Source organism: Cervus elaphus, chromosome 20, assembly GCF_910594005.1.
Source record: "Cervus elaphus chromosome 20, mCerEla1.1, whole genome shotgun sequence".
Taxonomy (NCBI): domain Eukaryota; kingdom Metazoa; phylum Chordata; class Mammalia; order Artiodactyla; family Cervidae; genus Cervus; species Cervus elaphus.
In genome coordinates this window covers 112,240,227-112,255,784 of record NC_057834.1, presented here as the reverse complement: position 1 = coordinate 112,255,784, position 15,558 = coordinate 112,240,227, and the positions used below count along the sequence as shown (strand labels likewise).

The following is a 15,558-nucleotide window of genomic DNA, read 5'->3' as shown; positions in this document are numbered from 1 at the left end:
ACAAACGAGTTTTTTTCTGTGCCAGCCCTGAGCTAGGCACTGGGTGTACAGAGTAAATAAGGACTAGCTTCTTGCTATGAAAGAACTTAGAGTCTGAGGGGAAGGATAGTAGAGTAGTAGTGACCGACATATAAGAGGAAAGGGGTTTCTATTCGGTGACTTTCCAGAGGAGACGACACTTCAGTTGAGTTTTGAAATAAATTGGCCAGACAAATCAAGAGGGGAGGTGTCTTAGTCATGGAGATTGACCCTCCACCCCCACATCCCTTCCACCAATTATAACCTCTCTTCTATTGTTGGTGACTGATTTAGAAATGGACATGTATGTGACCCTGGCCAATGTGAGGTGAGGGAAGGTCTGCTAGGGGGCTTCTAAGAAGACTTACCAAGTGCATAATGAAGAGACACTTGGCATGGCCTCTCTTTTTATTTCTTTATTTATTTGCTGGTTGCACTGAGTCTTCGTTGCTCTGCACAGGCTTTCCCTAGGAGCGGCGAGTGGGGGCTGCTTGTGATGCTCGCGCTCCTCACTGACATGGCTTCTCTCGTGGAGCACGGGCTCTAGGCACGTGGGATCAGTAGTGGTGGTGCTCGGGCTTAGTTGTTCCAAGGCATGTGGCGTCTTCCCACACCAGGGATCAACCCTGTATCCCCTGCACTGGCAGGCAAATTCTTCATCGCTGAACCAGCAGGGAGGTACTTGGCATGGTCTCTTTTTCTTCTGGTGGATGTTGTCATGTCTAGGAGTAAAGTATGAGTCTACTACCATCTTCTTCCAACCTGGAGAGGATTCTGTGTTAGAATGAATCTGATCCCAAGGGTGGCAGAGAAAAGAGACCAAAAAGAGCTGACTCCATGTTTTTGAGCTGCTAATTGTATAGCGCCTAGGACCCATCATACCTCCATGCCAAGTGAAAGCAGGGATTTCCTGATTGTGTGAGCCGGTTTGAGTCAAAGTGTTCTGTTACTTGCCACTGGCAGAATGGTAACTATTACAGAAGAGCATTCTAGGCACCAGGGTGAGAGAGACTGGCGTGGTGGCAGGGAAAGTTGTGTAGGAAGGAGGAATGCCAAGGGCTGATGACAGAGAGGCTATCAGGGCCTGGTCTTGACAAGATTATGCCACCGAGGTTTCCAAGACTTCATCCTGAGGGCAATGGGGAAACAGCCAAGACTTTTCAGCACTGAAGTGATGTGTTCAAATCTGTATCTTAGGAAAATCACTGTAATAGGTAAGAACAGTTTGCAGGAGAGACAGAGCATGTGTGTGTGTTAGGGTAGGAAGATCATTTGGAAGACTTTGAGCAATGGCAGTGAGAGGGAGAGCGGGAGAAAGTCAGGACACATTAAGGAGTCAGAGGTGGGTGCCAGGCTGGGTGATGATCTGGCTGTGGTGGAGAAGAGAGGGGAAGAGGCAGCCTCCCAGGACTCAGGCTTGGGCATCTGGGAGAATGGAGGTGCCATGTCCTGAGAAGGCAATGCCAAAAGAAGGTTTGTGTGGGTGTTTTCAAGCTTTGTTAAGAGCTTGGTCTAGACATGGTATGTACATGCTGCCTCAAGGTACTTGTAATGTAAGGAAGCTTACTAAAGGTCATCTCTCACCTTTCTTCTGATAACCATCTTTAAAAAATAAAAATTATTTGGCTGTGCTGGGTCTTAATTGCAACACTTAGAATCTTCACTGAGGCATGTGAGATCTTTTGTTGCAGCATGCGGGCTCTTACTTGTGGCATGCGGGAACTAGTTACCTGATCAGAGGTTGAACCTGCATTGAGAGCACAGAGCACTTAGCCACTGAGCCACCAGGAAGTCCCTGATAACTATCTTGATTGGCTGTGGGGAACTATCCCTCCACCACAGGATAGAGTCCTGGGGGCTTGCCATCATTGTGCCCAAAGGGTGGACCATGATCTAAGCCTGAACAATTAAATGCTTTCTTTGGAATCTGAACCTTGACCTGTCTCAAACAAAGTAATCAGTCATCCATCCCCCAAGATGAGGTTTTTGTCATCATCTGTGCTCCCCTGAACTTAGAGCCTGAGCAGGGCTTTTGTGCAAGAAGTATATTTGGGAAGGGATTCCAGGGAGCAGGAGAGAGAAACTGGGAAGAGAAATCTAAGCCAAAGTTTATCCCATTGTGTGCTAAAGTCCACAAGGACTTTCTGAGGATTGGAGCATGAGTCTCAGAACAGTCTGCAAGGGAATAAAGGGAGAGGACCACATCCATTGGTGCCTGGTTTTACTGGGTAGAGATGTTCACCACTGCATCACTGGGTGACCCCTGAATGCGTGCCAAGCAAGTTCCCACAGGCACCACAGGTGGCAGCCTGAGAGAAGCTTGGAGCGGGACGTGTGAGGCTGAGGCATGTCCCATTTTGAGATGAAGGATTGTCAGTGCAAATTGGGTCAAAACCCATGCAGAGAAGGGAGTCAGAGAATGTGAGCAAGGCCCAGAGATGTCTGATACACACCTCGGAAGACAGTCTGCTGGCTCCTGCTGCCAGAGTCTCCAGCACCACACCCACAGTGACCTCTCCAAGGCCTGCTGGGCCACCTGCACGCCGCATCAGAGCCTTCCAGTGGACTCCTTTCTACCTCCCATTTGTCTGCTTCTGTCACTTAAGATAAAAAATGTTAATTTTTTATTGCAGCATGTGACATCACAGAGCACAGACTCAAACACCGCTGTAGAGCAAATAAGAAAACATTTTCCTGTGGTGTTTCTTGAAATGTCCCTTGGTAAAGCTGAAGGGCTGAGGTGTGTCTTCTGGGTGTGCCCCCCCACCCCTGGCATTGTCCTCCCTGAATCCACGAGAGCACTTGGATTCGAAATGGGAAGGGGCCACTTACTCTTGCCTTTCTCACCCATGCTCCTGTCTGAGAACAGCAAGAACATTCCTATAACCCATCAACAGTCCTGGCTGGGTGTGCTCCCAGGCTCAAAGAGGATCCTTAATGGACTACAACTGAGAGTGGGCCTGTTTAAACCAAGGCGTTGGGCCTGGGCGGGGGCAGGAGGGTGGGGGATGGCTTCATGAGTTTACAGACACAAGATGGAATCACACTGTAATTAAAATATATTAATTTCTCTTTGTGTGTGTACGTGCTTCGGATACACATTGAGCCAACTTTCTTTAGTAGAGATAGTACTGATGCTGACAGGGTATTGCTTTTAGGGAATCATGAAGAAAAGGCAGGGAAAGAAATATAAGCAAAGACTTGGAGTCTTGGAATAGAGTGGTGTGTTCATTTCCTCATTCTAGAGACATGAACTAATCTTAGGTACTGGCTACCATGCTCTATGTCTAATAAAGAGCTTTATGTCTAATAAAACTGACAAATATAAAGCTTAATAGGAAATAGTAAGAGCTAAAATAAAAGGATGTGTAAGGTATCACAAGGAATGAGAATTTTATTATGGGAAATCTAGAAAGACTGCCCAGAGAAGGAAGTGCTTGAGTGGGCCTTAAAGGATGGGGAGGAGTTTCCAGGCAAATGATGGCGGGACAGGAATTCGAGACAAGCAATCAGCACAGCATAGTCACAGAGGTGTGAAGCAGCGTGGCTCAGAAGGCACGCCGTCAAAGGTTACTATAGTGGGAAGTCGCTAAGAGGGTCGTACTTGACTCTACAAGAAAAAGGAAGCCATGGAGGATTTAATTGGGGAAATAATATTCCTGTGTGCATGTTTTACATATTTTAAATAAAACATATGTGTGATGTAGAAAAAAGTTCTAATAGTACAGAAAAAGTGAAAAGTAAAAGCCCTCATTGTCTTTTTCTCCCACCTAAACCCCCTCAGTTAACCATAACAGCTAACAGGTAGCAGTTTCTTGTGTATCCTTCCAAATATTTCTATAACCCGAAACACAGTTTATTTGTATATCCCTTCAATTTTTAACAAATGAATTCATGTTATAGTGATATAGACTATTCTGTAGCATGCTTGTTTTCTCTTAGCAATATATCCTAGACATCTTGTCATGTTACATTTAGGGGCACCTCATTCTTAACAGCATAGGGGAACAAATTACCCTCCAAAATTATTATGCCCATTTATATAGTCACTAAGCATGTATGAATGTTCCAGTTAGCATTCTACCCATCTTTTTCTTTTTTTTTTTTTCTACCCATCTCTTTCATCTTGACAATCTAACATCTCATTGGGATCTCACTGACAATCTTGACAATCTGGTATCTCATTGTTTTAATTTGCATTAATTGAATTATAAGTAAGGTGCTCATCTTTTTATTCTGTTTATTAACTGTTTTGTTTTTATGCAAACATCTTGTTCATATCATTTATTTACTTTTATATCTTTAGTCATTAATTTATTAAAAATTATATTTTAATGAAGTTAGACTCATCTATAAATAAGTTATAATAGTATATATATAATGCATAATAATTATCTTTTGACTCCGTTTACAGAGTTTTTGCTATATGGAAATTTCAAGTTTTTATGTCCTCAAATTTGTTAATTTTTTTCTTTAATAGCTTCTAGGTTAATGTCATGCCTTATAGTCTTTGTCCACTCCTAGGTTATGAAATAATTCATCTGTGTTTTCCTCTAGCACATTTTTTATTTCATCATGTATGTTAAAACCTTGAGTCTATCTGGAATTTAATTTAGATGTGTTCTTTGCTAGCAACTTGCTCTCTTCATGGTCGTGTATACTCCCAACTACTTCTTCCATTTGTTTAATCATGTTTGGATTTTCTTAACCAAGAGGGAGTCTTCTGTTTCCAATTTAGGATTGAGGCTTGGAGTAAGAACCTGTGCCCACACTGCAGGTGATAAAGACAAAAGGAAGAAGGAAATTTCGAAGCCTCTGTCCTGTTGGTATCTAAGACCTTTCACATTCTACACAAGAAGGATCAATGTGAACGTGGACACTTGTTATGTCATGGAAATGGGGGTGGGGTGGGCAAGTGTGTAAAGTAGTGACTGGTGCTGTTGAGTGTGTGATGGCTGGGGCACACTCACAGACGCTGTAGGAACTGTCCCTGGGAGCAGCCTTCTGGAGGGCAGAGTGATGCACTATTCCTCTTCTTGACCCAGCAAGTCTGCTTCTGTGGGTTAATGCAAACAGATAGCCAGAGAAGCCCAGCTTTCACATACTAGAGAGTTTATCACAACAAAATGAATAAGAAAGAAACATTCAAACAGTTGTAATAGCCAGAGGTTATGATGAGATAAAGTAATAATGCTTCAGCCATATTAGAGAATATTTTACAGCCATTAACAATTGTGTTTTAAAGAAACAGTCAATATCATAGAGAAAGTTTATGATATAATTTTAAGTGGAAAATGTAAGAATATAAACCACTTATAGAGCATGAGACGTTTTTTTCCCCAAATTGTATGTTTATGAAGTGTGAGTCTGTGTGTTCTGTATCTGCTAGTTAGTACCTTTGAATGCGAGCAAGTCCCTTATCCTCTCTAAGGGTCAGTTTTATCCTCTGCAAAATGGGACACTGGTGAGTCTTACCTCATGGGGTTGCTGTGGGGATTAAATAAGACTGAATAGCAACAAAATATGAAAAGTAATTAAAGGCCAGAAAGAAATATCTTAATATGTCAACCATGGCACAGTTACAGATGCTTGCACTGTTCTTTACAATATTTTGGTATTTTCAAATTCTAAAATGGCATAATATATCTTCGAAGGAAATGTGTTTAGGTAAGTGAGAAAACTGTTCCTGTTGTTCTTTCAACAGCAAGCTCTATGGCTTGAGTGTAAACAATTAACTTCTTTAAACAGAAAATACAGGGGATTCCCTAGTGATCCAGTGGTTAGGATTCTGTGCTTCCACTACCAGGGCCCAGGTTCGATCCCTGGTCAGGGAAATAAGATCCCATGTGCGGCAGGGGAAAAAAAACAATAAGGCATAAAACTGGTCAGATACAGGGAAAACGAATCTTCTTCAGCCCCGTCCCAAAGGCACCAAGGGCCTCTCTGTGGTGACCCCCACTATCACGGGTTTGTTAATTGCTTTTTCCTGTGACTTCTGAGAGACAAAAAGATTCTCACACCTAGTGACTTAATCTAGATCTGACAGCAACCCAACTCAAAGCAGCTTAAGCAAAACAGGGAATTCTTTGCTCATGTAGGTGAAAAGCACAGGGCTGGCTCTGGCAGCAGGTTGGCTGGGTTCAGGCACTCAAACACCATCATTAGCATGTGTTTCTAACTCTCGGCTTTGCTTTCTTTGGTGTCAACTTCATCGTTAAGACTGCTGCTGCTGCTGCCAAGTCGCTTCATTCGTGTCCGACTCTGTGCGACCCCATAGACGGCAGCCCACCAGGCTCCCCCGTCCCTGGGATTCTCCAGGCAAGAACACTGGAGTGGGTTGCCATTTCCTTCTCCAATGCATGAAAGTGAAAAGTGAAAGTGTAGTCGCTCAGTTGTGTCTGACTCTTAGCGACTCCATGGACTTCAGCCTACCAGGCTCCTCCATCCATGGGATTTTCCAGGCAAGAGTACTGGAGTGGGGTGCCATTGCCTTCTCCTCATTGTTAGACAGGCTCTCCCTTTTTAAAAAGCCTCAGAGATGGTCACTGCTGGGTCCAGGCGTACGCTCTACCTGCATAGTAAGTCCTGTGAATGAGCAGCATTTCCCTCCTGGTAGCTCTGCCGAGAACCCCAGGTTTTTCCTCTTATTGACCTGACAAGGATCACGTGACCACCTCAAGCCCCATCGCTGTGCTCTAGGCCAAAGAGTGCTCTGACCTACCAGGCAGCCTGAGGTCAGCCTCACAGAACCGAGAGTTCCTGAAAGAAGAGTGGGCTTTGCCACCAAAGAAGGGGAATGAAAGCTGAGGAAGGCAGAGGAAGCTAGGTGGCCACCGTTCTATCCTAGCACTTCTAGAAGGGTAGTCCACTTGCGAAGTGAGTTACCCTCTCCTTTTCAGAGATCCATGTAAAAAGTGAGGCATCTGCGTTCCTGCCCATGGCTTCACGTGTGCCTGGCCTGACTGTCCCAGGGAGGCCTGGTGTTACTAACCTCTGCCTAGCTACTCACACTGACTTCCCTTCACCCTAGGGAGTTAGCTTCTTAAGGTACTTTTTGTATTTCAGTGAATTCAATAAGTGTTTTATTTTTTTAATTAAAGTATTTATTAGTGTTATCATGAATAATAAGCTGTCTGTTAAATTAAAACCTTTCATTTTTATTTTATTTATTTTGGGCAGCATGTGGGATTAGTTTCTTGACCAGGGATTGAAAGCATGACTGCCACATTGAAAGTACAGAGCCTTAACCACTGGACCGCCAGAGAAGTCCCTCAGTAAGCATTTTTAAACAGCACCAAAAGGGAGTTCCTGGTGATCTAGTGGTTAGGATTCGACGCTCTCACTGCCAAGGCCCGGGAGGGGAGCTGAGATCCCTGCAAACCGCCAAAAGTAAATTAATTAATTTAATTAAAAAATAAATATAAAGCACCAAAAAGATTTGTGTGACATCAAGGGGAAGGAGGACTGGGCTGGGCAGGGTAGAGGGCTTTGGGGGAAGATTAGAGGGAGAGAAGGAAAGACTGGGTCCTGGCTCAGAGCACTTGCACGCGTGCTAAGTCTCTTCAGTTCTGTCTGGCTCTTTGTGACCCTGTGGACTGCAACTCGCCAGGCTTCTCCATCCATGGGGTTCTCCAGGCAAGAATACTGGAGTGGGTTGCCGTGCCCTCCTCCAGGGAATCTTCCTGACCAGGGGTCAAACTCACATCTCTTATGCATTGGCAGGCGTGTTCTTTATCACTAGCACCGCCGGGGAAGCCCCAGCTCAGAGCAGGAGGACCCATTTTCTGAGTGCCAACCATGTGCCAGCCACTTCTTCAAACATACTTCACGTACTCCTCACACACCTGGGAGGAGTGAAGCATTCATATCCCCATTTTATAAATGAGGGAACTGGGGCACAGGGAAGATAAAAACACTTGCCAAAGCCTCTCAGGGAACCAGCAGCAGAAAAGGGATTCAAAGCCAGGTCTCTTGTCCTTCTTTCCCTTCTGCTCTATCTTCCTGGCTTAGGAACTCACAGTTACCCTAGATGGTTCCATATGGATCCCCAAACTCTATCCCTAGTCCCAGGTGTCTCCCTGAACATTTCTTTCACAAAAGATGGAGCCAACAGGGAACCCAACTGTGTAAACAATTTGTTGTAACTAGTCTAATAGATTAGCAGTCTCTTCTCTCCCTTGCTCATTTCTGTTTGCATCTACCACCCCCATGCCTATATCCCTTCTTCTGGGCCTCAGTTCCCCTGGAGAGACTCCTGTTTCTGCTAAAGTCTAGGTAGAGGAGAACTCACTCTCTTCATTCATTTATCTATTTATTTATTCAGAAAACCCTCACTAAGTTTCCATTGATGTCAGGTCTATGGCAAGAGCTTGACGAGGGAGCCCCTGCCTTTCAGGAAGCTCATAATCTAGTGGGGGCAGGGGAGGCTAATCACAGCACCTGGCCTATTGTGATCAGTGCTATGAGGTCTATAGGGTACTAGGGTGGCACCTAACTACACCCAGGCAGCGGTGGGATGAGGGTGGGCAGTCAAAATAGGCTTCCTGAAAGAGGTGACACTTGAGGAAGCCTTAAAAAATGAGATGCTGGGGCATCCCTGGTGGTCCAGTGGTTGAGAATCTGCCTTGCAAGGCAGGGAACTTAGGTTTGATCCCTGGTCATGGAACTGGAGCCTGCATGCCACAGAACAACTAAGCCCACAAACCGTAACTGCTGAGCCAGTGTGCTACAACTAGAGAGTCTGTATGATGCAACAAAGGTCCCATGTGCTGCAGCCAAGACCTGACACAGTGAAATAAATGTATTTTAAAAGTGAGACGCAGCTCATCAGGTACAGAAAAGGGCATTCCAGGCTAAAGGACAGTATGTGTGTCTACGACATTTGTCATATTCATCATTGTCCATCTTCTTCTGAACAGTCTTTCTATATTTCTGTGATTCTCCCTAATGGATCCCAGCTTCCCAAAATAGAAGATAGAGCATCAGTTCCCAGCTTCCCTTGCAGCTAGGAAACAGTCATGTGACCTAGCTCTGCCAATCATTCAGGACTTTGCTTCAAGAAAGAGCAGCAAAAAGAAAGAGAACCCCAATGAGATGGCACTTTACTGGTGCAGGTGGTTTGGAAAGTAGCACAGGGTGCTAGGTTGAGTCCCTGACACAGATGTGGCATTGCTATTGTGGCAGTAGCAGCAGCAGTTTTCCTTGAAGCTGAGGTCCTAGCACTTGGTATTTGCCAGAGTGATGATAGAGACAGAAGGTTCTGAGATGGCCAGTTCTGCAGTTTGTTCCTAGAAGTGATTTTATTATTGAGTCTGCTCCTCTCATCCTCCTGATGATTCTCTGAACTCCTAACACCTGCAACAAACCCAATTTCTGCTTTCACATGCTCAAATGGATTCTGTTATTAGCAACTAACAGCCCTGACTGATACACACAGGGAGGTCAGTTGCTGTGGTGGCTGATGAGGTATACCTGGGTCAGTCCATGGAGGACCAGCACCAGGCTAGAGGTTGGGATGAAGGCAGTAGGGATCTATAGAAGGATCAAAGCAGAGTAGTGGCAATGACTGGGCATCACTCTCTGGAGGCCAAGGGGAACACAGATACAGATTCAAACATCATGAGGTTGGAGGATTGGGTCCTTATTTTCAGATCGATGGAAAGTGTAGTTTTCAAGGTTTGAAAGCACGAGAAGAGGTTAAGAGCATGGACTTTGTCCATACTCTGCTCCCCAGTTTCCTCATCTTCAGAATGGGGAATAAATTTACCTATCTCATATCTTAAAGATTACATTAGTTATATTGTAAAATGCTCAGAACAGCGCCTGGCATTTAGTAATTAGCTATTATTGTTGGGAGCAATACCGAAAGTGCTTGGGTCAGGGATTTAGGGTGACAGGTTTCTGGTCCTTGTTTTACCACAGCTGTGATGTGCCTCCATCTCTGATGTATGAAATGTGAGTACCGGACCTCCGATCCTGCTCCCATGTGAGAAGCCAGCTCTTCTCTCTGACGTCTCAGCCCTGCCTCTGCCTTGGCCCCCAGAGGCACCTAGAGTTAAGTCCAATCAGGAACCTTTCATCACTTGACTTCCCGTTTGAAACAGCTGATCACTCTGTCCTTGGAACGTGGTCTTTCATGATCCCTTGATATCCTGAACTCCTGGATTTCCTTCATCCCTTCTGGCTGCTCTTGTCTCCATCTTCTTCCCAGTTTCTCATCCTCAACCACCCTCTTTTTTTTTTTTTTTTTTTTAACCACCCTCTTAAATGTGGGCCTTTCTCAGGGGTATGTCCTAGGCCTCTCCTCTCTCTTCATTCTGTACTTTGTCCCCAGTCCATGTCTTCAGTTCTCAAGGCTTCCTCCACTTCCTCTAAGTAGAAAACATTCATGTCACATCTTCACCCAGATCCCTCCCCTGAGCTCCAGTGCTGCATGGCCACCTGTCTCCTGCACAACTCTACTGGATGTTTGTAATACATCTAAAAGGGAACTCATTGTTCTCTGCCAGCCCAGACTTACAGCCAGCTTCCTGGACGATGGCACCACTACCATCCAACTTAGATGCCCAGACCAGAAGCCCTTGTTCTCAATAGGCCTCACATCTCATTTGCCATCAAGTCCTGTCCACTCCACCCTTTCAGAGTATTTTCTTCATTCATCACAGTCTACACACTAGTCCAGGCCCTCTTCCTCTCTCACGAGGACTTTTGCACCACCCTTCTCAATGGTTTCACTACATCCAGCCTTGCTCACCCTGATCCATGCTATACAATGGTATATGTTATGATCAGGTGGGACTTATTTCAGAATTGCAAGTTTAGTTTAATGTCCTATATTCAGTTCAGTTCAGTCACTCAGTCGTGTCCAACTCTTTGCTACCCCATGAATCGTAGCACGCCAGGCCTCCCTGTCCATTACCAACTCCCGGAGTTAACTCAAACTCATGTCCATATTAGATCAATATAATTTTATCATAGAGAATAAAAGAGAAACATGATCATTTCAGTAGAGAAATAAATAAATAAATTGATAAAATTTAATACCAGTTCATAATAAAGCTCTCAATAAATTAAGAATAGAAGGAAATTTCTTTAATCTGAGAAAGGATATCCACAAAAATCCTATGTGTGTATGTGTTCAATCGTGTCTGACTCTTTGAGACCTAATGGACTGTAGCCCACTAGGCTCCTCTGTCCATGGGATTTCCCAGGCAAAAATATTCGAGTGGGTTGCCATTTTCTACTTCAGGGGATCTTCCTGACCCAGGGATCTAACCTGTGTGGCTCCTGCATTGCAGGTGGATTCTTTACCAGGAAAGCCATCATATTTAATGTGAAACGTTGAACACTTTATCCCAAGAACAAAGTGAGAATATATCATCACACTGTTTTTGTTCAATCACTATACTAATGGTCTAGCTGGGACAATAAGGGAAGAAAAAGTAATAAAAAGTATAAAGATTGAAAAAGAAGTAAAACTGCCATTATTTTCTGATGACATCACTGTGGATGTAAGAATTACAAAAAATCTATAAAGTATTAGAATTAATTTAGCAAAGTTTTGAGATACAGGGCAATATACAAAAATAATTATTTTTTCTATAGTAGCAACAGACAATTAGAAAATGAAATTTGAAAATAATACTATTTATAATGGCATCAAAAACATCAGATACCTAAGAATAAATGTAATAAAATATGTGCAAAACCTTCACTCTGAAACTTTAAATTAGTGCTTCAGAAAGTAAAAGAAGACCTAAATAAATGGAGGGATATACCATGTTCATGGATTGGAAGATTTAGTACTTTTTTGTGTGTGTGTATGATGACAGGACTAAGCAAGGGGACAGTGAATATTTGGTTCCTATTCCTATAAGGCATTCAAATAAGAATAATTCTCATATCTATGATAGCAGCTTTATTGCTAAGAACTGCCATGGGAAGTGCCAGGGGAGTGCCCCACTTTCACATGAGGTTCTTATATGGAGATACTCTCACTAACTCAATGACAATAGGGTATACAGTTTGAGTTCTATCTTTAGTTGTGGCATTGAATGGTTGATCTGTCTACCTGCTCTGTCTCCATCTTCATTCCTTACTTTAACAAACTGGTCAGGTTGCAGAATTAGGAGTGAAGGCATTGCCAGATATCAAAGTGACAAATTCTGAGTACAAAGTGACTTGGTGTTTATTCATTCATTCATCAAACTTATATTAAACACCTGCTATATACTATGCATTTTACTAAGTATCAGGATATAAGGATGACTTGGTAGCCCAAGAGATCACCTCTTAAGGAAGATACAGACATCTAATCAGTTTCTATGCAGTCTGCTCAGTCTGTACACAATATCAACATACCTAAGTACATAGAAAATACAGTGAAAATTCAGAAGGAGCAGCATCTAAGTTGGCCTGATGGTCAGATGGAGTTTTAAGGAATAGAGAGTTGTTAGGCCACTATTTGTTAAGGGGCTAATTCTTTTAAAATTGACCTCTAGACTCAGTGCAATTCCAATAAAAAATCTAATAGCTTTTTAAAAGTTAACACTCTGATTCTAAAGTTTATATGAAAATGCAGAGAACCTAAAAAGACAGTGTGATTTTGGAGAATAAAGCTTGAGGACTTAGACTATCATATGTGAAAACTCATTATAAAACTTTAATAATTAACACAATATAGTACTGGCACAGAGTAGTCAAGTAGACCAATTATACAGAACAGAGAACTCAGAAGTAGGCTTATACATTTATGAGCACTTGATTTATGAGAAAATGACCACTGCAATTCACTAGAAGAAAAGAAGTATTTTCAAAAAACTGGTGCTAGAAATTTAAATGGAGCTTGGTTGGAAATGGGTGTTGAATGAACCTTGACTCTTACCTCACACCATACAGAAATGTTGATGCACATGAATCAGGGTCCTTGCTACTTCCCTGGTGGTCCAGTGGTTAAGGCTCCATGCTTCCACTGCAGCAGGCATGGGTTCAGTCTTTGGTTGGGGAATTAAGATCCCACATGCTGTGCAGTGAAGCCAAAAAAAACTTCTGGAAGAAAATAAAAGAGAATCTCTTATGACCTTGAGGTAGGCAAAGATTGTTTAAGCATATTATGTATATGCTGAAAAAAATCAACCATAAATGAAAAGGTTGAAAAGATAAAGGAAATGAACATCATTAAAATTAAAAACTTCTATTCATCAAAAGATATCACTAAGAGAGTGAAAATATAAACTGGGAGGAGATAATTGCAATACATATGTCAAACAAGAGACTCATAGCTGGAAAATTTAAAGAACTCATATATTGAGAAAAAAAACTAGACAATGCATTAAAAGCAAAAAACAGGCAAGAGACTTGAACAGACTCTTTGCAAATCAACAAGCATATGAAAAGGTGCTCCACATCATTAGTCATCAGTGAAATGCAAATATGAACCACAATGAGATATTGTTGATGTTATATACCTTCTAGTATGGCTAAAATGAAAAGGACCAACATTTTCAAGTGTTTGCAAAAATATGGAGTAACTGGAACTCTTATACATTGTTAATAGGAATATATATCGATGCAATACTTTAGAAAACTGGTAATATTTCCAAAGCTAAAGATATATATATATATTCTGTCTCAGGAATTCCACTCCTGGATATATATTCAACAGAAACGAGCACACGTATATCCACCAAAGGAAATATACCAAAACATTCATAGCATTATTTATAATAGCCAAGAATTGGAAATGACCCAAATGTCCATTAACAGTAGGAACTGCCAGGAAATTTCGTGGCAGTCCAGTGGTTAGGACTCCATGTTTCCATTGTAGGAAGCAATGCATTCCTTCCCTAGTTAGGGATCTGAGATCCTACAAGCCATGTGGCAAGGACAAAAAAGTAAAATAAAATGATTAATTAAAAAAACAGTAGAATAGATAAATTAAATATTGTGTGTGTGTATATATATATATATATATATATATATAGTGAAATATTGTGCTTCCCTAGTGGCTCAGATGGTAAAAAATCTGCCTGCAAGGCAAAAGACCTGGATTTGATCCCTGGGTTGAGAAGATCCCCTGGAGAAGGGAATGGCTGTATGCATGCTCAGTCACTTCAGTCGTGTCTGACTCTTTGCAACCCTATGGACTGTAGCCCACCAGCTTCTCTGTTCATGGGATTCTCCTGACAAGAATACTGGAGTGGGTTGCCATGCCCTCCTTCAGAGGATCATCCCAATCTGGGAATCAAACTCACATGTGCCTGTGTCTCCTGCGTTGGTGGCCGACTCTTTATCCACTGAGCCACCTGGGAAGCCCAGGGAATGTCTACCCACTCCGATATTCTTGCCTAGAGAATTCCGTGGACAGAGGAGCCTGGCAAGCTACAGTCCATGGAGTTGCAAAGAGTTGTACATGAATGAGTGACTAACACTTTCACCTTCATGGTGAAATGTTATATAGCCATGAGAAAGAACAGGCAATTGCTACATGTGTCAATACATATGACTCCCTTGAACATAATATTGGGCAAAAGAAACCAGGCACAATCAAGTACATACATACATTTATATGGAATTCAAAAACAGACAAAATGAACATGTGATGATAGAGATCAAAAGAGTGGTTCCTCTGTAGGTGACTTGGTTGGGAGGGTACATGAAATAGCCTTCTGGACACAGGAAATGTTCTGAATCTTGATTGAGTGGTGCTTATAATTCATTAAGAGGGGTACTTTAGATTGGACAGTTTTTTGTTCATAAGATATACCTCAATTTAAAGAAAAATGTCTCCCCATTGTTTATAGGAGGAAATCCAGATATTTTTTTTTCAGAACACTGATCTCAATGACAATTAGTTCATTTTTTGGCTCCTACTCAATACCCACCAGACTATAATCTCCATGAGGTCAGGACCATGGCTATACCTTTCACTGCTGTAATCCCAACTTCTAGCACAGTCCCTGGCAAAGAGCAGATGCCCAATCAATACATATTTTAAGTAAATTAATGGATGAGTCGTGGCTTTATCTTGTTCCAGTAGCGACACTTCTGAATTCCACCCCTCAGCCAACCCCCCGAGGCTTCTGGACGTTTCCCAGCACTGTCCAGTACTGGACAGCAGCTTACTCCTGCCCATCCTAGTTAAACCACCAGGGGCTCTCACCTGGACCCTCCCACAGCTTTCCAAATGCTCTCCCCGCCCACCTCCCTCCCCTCCCCTTCTCCACCCAGAAGCCTGGATAGTGTTAATAGGTAATTATCAGATCACTCTTTTCAAAGCCCTCCCGGGGTGATCCTTTACACTTAGAAAAAAGTCCCAGGGTTCACAAGGCCCTTCTGGACTGGTCTTTGCCTGCCTCTGACGGCTCTGCTGTGACTCCCTTTTCACCCGGGCACACTCTGACCATGATGGACTTCTCTCTGTGCCTCAGTCAGGCTAAGCTCGCTTCTGCCTCAGGGAATTTGCACTGCTGTTCCCTCTGTCTGGAACGTTCTTCCTCCAGATCTTGGCCTGCATTATGGATACTGAGGTGTTCCCCCACG

The 15,558-nt window shown here is 42.9% G+C and overlaps 1 long non-coding RNA gene across 2 annotated transcripts; it reads right to left on the bottom strand.

The window, feature by feature from the left end:
- Window positions 1-419: 419 nt before the first annotated feature.
- Window positions 420-13,053, bottom strand: LOC122677760. 2 transcript variants are annotated; one of them, XR_006335911.1, is made up of 4 exons: window positions 12,902-13,053; window positions 4,989-5,074; window positions 2,472-2,618; window positions 420-780 (listed from the first exon to the last, which is right to left on the bottom strand). It is a non-coding gene; the product is annotated as an uncharacterized LOC122677760 (long non-coding RNA). The 2 variants fall into 2 exon arrangements; XR_006335912.1 differs by having other exon boundaries at window positions 420-740.
- Between the last annotated feature and the right edge of the window lie 2,505 nt (window positions 13,054-15,558).